We start from the raw sequence: 6,000 nt of genomic DNA on the forward strand, positions 1-6,000 counted from the left end.
ACTAATATCAATAGCCGATAGTGAACAGGCATATTGCATTCACAAAGCAGCAAATAGAAATTCAGAGGCGCCACAACCGGGGTCCGAGAGGGATTTGAATGAAATTAATTACATTACTTTCCATTCTTCCAGAAATCCGATGCGATTCATGTTGGTCTCCCCCCAGACTCAGACAAGGCAGATATATGATAAGAGTTGGGCTTCTTATAGCTATCCGACAGACTCTGGGCTTCATAAATACCTGCAGTCAGGGGGACGGTGGCAGGCAGAGAGCCTCAGGAATCATTTTCTGTAATGGGGGCTTGAAGAGCTTATGTTTCTCCTTCTGTGTCTCTCTGTTTTATTTCTCTGTTTTTCTTCTCTAAGTCTTCAAAAATATGTTTCAGACCTCCAGGTTTTTCCCCATACATCAAAACATAACCCGACTCAACCCACTCACAAAACATACAGCTCCTCTGGGAACTAGTTGTTCTGAAGAAATTAAAGAATGCTTCACTCATCTGCAACCTTGACAAGTGTTCTCTGTTTAAAGGCTTATCAAGGTCTGTCAGATGGCAGGACATACCAGGGATGAGAGCCCAGCAATCTCTGCCGCGGTGCCGTCCACAACCACGTCATGTCCTTCAGTAACGAAGAAGCAGACGAGAGGAGGATGGAGAGGAAGAGAGAGTCTGGAGTGGTTTCATTCTGTGTTCCAACCTTATAGCATCTCTCTCTCTCTCTCTCTATTGCTTTGTAGCTACTCTTGTCTAATTTAGCAGTAACAGATTCTGCTGTGCTTGAGGAAGCATCAGTGACAATGACAGCATTGGTCCTGGAGCTATCCAGTGCCGAAAGAACTGCAGCCTCCTACACTACAGAGCCCCTGGGGAGGTTAGTCTCTCTGTGTGAGGATTAAATGTTCCAGATAAGAACCCACTGGCAAATTGGTGAAATAAACAGCAAGTATTCTTCCCTTATTGGTTTCAGAGTCTGAATCATTATTCAATTCCAACCTAGACAACACAGAGACCATTTCATTCGGCACCTGAGCCATATTACTAACAAAGGATGCATCCAAACAAAATGATCAACAAAGAAGGGGGGAAAAGATATTCAACCCCTAAGTAGCCCCTTTGTGCCCTCCATTAAAAAATTGACAAAAACTGTTACCAGATGTCATTGATTATTTATGGTGTTTAATAGGCAAAATGCCCACATTGAATTATGCATTCGTGGCCTGTTCCTCCGATGAATATTCAAAAGCTGTTTCTGCTGAGAGCTGCTGCTTGCCTTTGTCTGCATGCGGTTAGCCAATGGCACATCTGTGACTGCAGCCCGGCACTGTGGTTAGCCAATGTGGCTTACGTCAAAGCATTGCTAATGCCAGAGGAGAGCCTACATCCTGCTACAGCTCAGTATTGCTCTGCTCTGCCAGGCCAGAGGCTTCAGAACAGCCAGAGATTCTCCTGAGCTGTCAATCAAAGCAGAAACACCAGGTTCATTAAGGTGATAAAATGTCCCTGGGATTCTGGCAATAAGAGGGAGCGACTGGCAAAAAGCCAAAGCAGACCTCAATCAGTGGGATTCATACACATGCAGACACACACTTACAATCACACGTGCATGGACACGCGCACTAACTAACACACATGCACATATGCACACAACACACTCACAGACACACTCACTCTCTCACACAGATACACAATAACTCACTCATATGCACGCACTCACACATAATGCTGTGAGCGTTTGCGCTGTTTAATTTGATCAGGGCTGTCTAAGTCTTTAAACTAGACTCTCTCTGTGTCTGAAGGCACATAATCTCTCCCCCCCCCCCCATTTTGCACTGCATGTATGAAAGGGGTATTGCTTTCAGCAGGAATACTGTCACTATTGGCCATCTGAACCATCTGCAGACATCTGGATACCCTGCAGATTCTCAAGTTCTGTTGAAAAACTTCAGGAGTGATTTTGTTCATTCAACAGACAGTGGCAGCTTAATTAAGTGAATATTAATTTACTACATGAGTGAAACCTCCGAAAATCCATGCTTTCTTTCATTGGCTTGGATGCTACTCAAGTGCAAAATTGAATTATCGCCGTTCACGTCGCTCCCTGCAAGTGTCGGTGCTAAGCTGTGTGCAGCCGAGCAGGGAGGCACATTATTGAAAGACATTGCGAGTCAACCCATGCAAAAGCAGAAAAAACTCTGAATTCTCCTCAGCCACTTGTGATGACAACATTTCTGAGCTGTTTTTGGCCCTTGTCAGTATCATTGGAAAACAGCCATTGGGGAGCAGTGTGCAACTAACTATCTGATGGGATATTGTGCCTCTACTGTGCCTCGTGTAAAGAAGACAAATGGAACAGGAACCAAATTGGCAGTGCCACAGAAGACCTCTATTGAGATTAGTTTAGTGGTGTCAGCCAGCTCGTCTTTGAACCTGAAGAAAGAGAGAAAGACTGAGAGAGAGAGAGAAGGGAGGGGTGACAGAGAGGGGGGAGAGACAGAGACAGAGAGCATTGGAGAGAAAGACTGAGAGAAGGGTGGAGGGAGAGGGAAAGAGAGGCTAATAGAGAAAGAGAGAGAGGGGGGGGGCTCTCCCACTAACACGATTAGCACTGATCACCTTTGTTTAGGGAGCGTTCCGTTTCCACAGGTGCCAGCAAGGGAACCCTGATGGTCCCCAACACGGGTCAGTGACAGGAGGGACAGCAATTCCAGATGCACACATACACACATATGACTGCTCAACCATGTGAAGGGAAAAAAGCTCAAATAATGAGCATGCAGTTGTTGGGGCGTTTTTTTTATTTTTTTATCTCCCCATGTCACCATGCATCAGCCGTGTGAGCCAAGCCTACCTTTATAGTTTTCCCATCCATCAGCCCGCCTGTCTTAGAGTATTGGCAATGCCACACACAAACACACACACATGGATGGGCAAAACAGTTTCTACCCAGGTGGAATCGGCAAGCTCACACACATGCATGCACAGAAAGAAGTGGAGCGGAGAGATAAAAGAGAAAGATGATCATTTCACGAAGTGCTGGTTGGAATCCGTGCTATATTTCGCTGTGGCTCATCTGAACATGAAAATACACATATGCACGCTGTTCAGCAGCATCGTCTATCATTGTCCGATCCAAAGGCATATATATTGCAGACTGACGCAACATACTCCACCAGCATTTGACCGTGCGCTTTCATTCGCGTGAGCAGGAGTTGTTCGTTTTTCAGACAGCAGATAAAAACACATGGCATGTATAAAAAAGTATAAAAACACATGCCATGTTTGACAGAGTGCCATCAAAGATAACGTCTAGAGTTCCCTCTCTCGGTTAGCTAGCTGTCGTTGCTTTAGGATTTACTGAAAGGGCTCGCTGCTTGTTGAATTCACAGCATATGCAATACATCCTCCCTCCGTCAGAAGACTATAATCTCTACTCTTCCTGAGAAACGGAGCAAGGCTGCTCAGATGCTCATGATGTTGGTTTCGCCAAGGCCGATATCCTTCTAATTGTTTCGTCAAAAATTAAGTGGCTTTAAAACAGAGCCGATAGGCTTTTAAAACATTCCCCCACATTAAACACACGAACACATTTTCTGTCACACCCCTGCCGGGTTGATGGTTGTTACTTTGCAGACCACAACATCATGCAAGGCAGGGAAAGATTACTGAACCACACATGATAACAGTTAGATCAGATCACAAGAGGACAAACAAGTATCATTCTTCAGATGTCATTCAGATGTCAAGCATGCACTTTTCCTCTTAGCTACGAGTAGCTAATTGTAGTATCAGCAAGGATTCTACATATGTTATAGCAAGGTTAAAAAAGGGTTAAAGCACGTAAAAACATAGCAAACTTTTCAGAATAAAATTACAACTGAAATTCATACAAGATGCAAAATGTGTTATTCAAGACTCGAACAGAATAAAGGCATCAAATACAAGGTTTGGAAACAAGAGTGTAATAAACTAGACAGTGATACAGTATGTCAATGCTCACATGGAAAACTAAATACTGAAGTCTCTTCAACGCATGCATAGACTATTTGTATTTATTTAAGTGGTAGTTTATTTACAAATACCTCGCTTTGTCTTCGTGAAGATATAATATAGCCTACTCCTTATTAATAACGAATACCCAAGCTTCATATTAAGCGACGCCAAAAAGACAAATCGTAATGTAATATACTGGAATAGGCTAATACACATTGTTCTCACCTTTTAGGAGGAGGTGACCGTGAGCCGCTCTGGTGTCTCTGTCAAGTCCTCAGGAATGTAGAGCGATGCCGCCTCAGAGTAACGTTGGTCTGATTCCGTGCAGGTGTTCTGCTAGTCACGAGCCACAGTCAGCAGTGCGAGGCATCGAGCGCACCAAAACCGTAGAAAGAGTTGGAAAAAAGAAGGAATCGCGTTTTGGAGAGGTCCAAAACACAAAAACGGGGTATCTGGTGTCCGTCCTATTGCGCAAAGAGAAGAGAGACAGACGAAACGTGATGAGGAGAGCTACAACGATTCTCACCTCCCCGGCAACCAAGTGCTACTGAACAAAAGAGCACAGATACTCTCTGCAGAGTCCCGCTATTCAAATCAGCGAAGGGAGAAGGGGGGGGGGGGGGGGTGGATGTGGTGGCCCCGTGGGCGTTGGGGGGGGGGGGGGGGAGAGGAGGGGCGTCCTATGGGGGAGAGACATAATTTGGCACATCTGCATTGTTACTGTATAATCCTGTTTGTCTGTTTTGAGCGCCACGATTTATAGCCTGAGGGATAATGTTACCTTGTACTGTAAATTCACATTAACCTCGCAGAGTCAGAAAGTTAGAGGTATAACTCATTAATGCTGAAACCTTAGATTAATAACAATCAGGCCAACTCTTGTTTTTGAACTAGCTTCAACATTAATTATATTCTTAGAAACACGTTTGAGGTCACAGACAGGCTTGTCGCTGCTCCAAACAACACTTCATTAACACCTATCTACCACTAAAACTAGTCAACATCTAAAACAGGTCTCAAAATGCAGAGTTAAAACAATAGAACATGTATTGTATAGACAGATGTGTCACCAGCCAAAACATTAAACTAATTGCAATTAACGCAAACTTCATGACTTATTACACTCTTATAAATGAGCTTATATTATAGTGTAGCCTTGTTGAAGTCTCCAGAAATCCTTAGGATCTGTTTCCCGTAGACAGACAGCACTAGAGAGCCTCTCAACACACTGCTCTAACACACCGAGAATAATGATCCTCTCCGAGATGCCACGGTGCTGCGCAGGGAAGATTAACTCGCCCTACTAATTCACAACCCACCACACACCTTCAGTATTGCTTGTTCATTTAAATAAGAAAGAAAATCTGCAGAGTGCCTTTTGAAAATGTCGATTTAAAATTGATTCGAGCACGAGGCTTATTCGCGGTTTGTTCTTGGCGAGTAGAAATCGGGATTCCAGAAAATCTCTTTGTGATAAATTGGACAGTGAACCTATTCTAAACAATAATGCTGGTGTTGAGAGTTTCAGGCCTACTTTCCAACCTGGAAAATTGTAGGACCTGACACTGCGCTACACCGACAAAAGGCAGATCCTTTCAGTCCTTAGAATGCCGCAGCTGTCCATGGTGCTGAACAGTTAGTTACCAAGCTTCATGGGTTTGTTGTTCAGAGCTTTCCTATCAGCACCAAGAGCATTGCTTGACCTGTGGACTATAGGTTTTCCAACGCTCACAGCTATAACAGCTGCTACATGGACTGCTGTACTCAAACAACACTCATCATATGATTGATTCAAACCCTAGTGCATGTGTTGGAGCTTATTTTAATTTCGGTTATTTTTTCTAATAACTGCCTTTATCTTTACTTAAAACATAGCTCTTTGTATTCAATAGAATATGACATGCATTTAAAGCAAACGTTACCAATCAATTTCAAGTGGCATTTACAGGACAACAAAGGGGCTGTCAACTTTGACATTTCCTTGCTGCTCCAAATACATTTGCAGATG

The 6,000-nt window shown here is 43.7% G+C and overlaps 1 protein-coding gene across 1 annotated transcript in view; it reads right to left on the minus strand.

The window, feature by feature from the left end:
• The window catches only part of LOC115158200 (neurocan core protein), a gene marked incomplete in the record, with an annotated part of 194,590 nt that extends 190,072 nt beyond the window's left edge, over window positions 1–4,518 (minus strand). Inside the window, 1 exon segment of the mRNA XM_029706855.1 lies at window positions 4,218–4,518.
• Window positions 4,519–6,000: the final 1,482 nt, after the last annotated feature.

Source organism: Salmo trutta, chromosome 22, assembly GCF_901001165.1.
Source record: "Salmo trutta chromosome 22, fSalTru1.1, whole genome shotgun sequence".
Lineage (NCBI taxonomy): Eukaryota > Metazoa > Chordata > Actinopteri > Salmoniformes > Salmonidae > Salmo > Salmo trutta.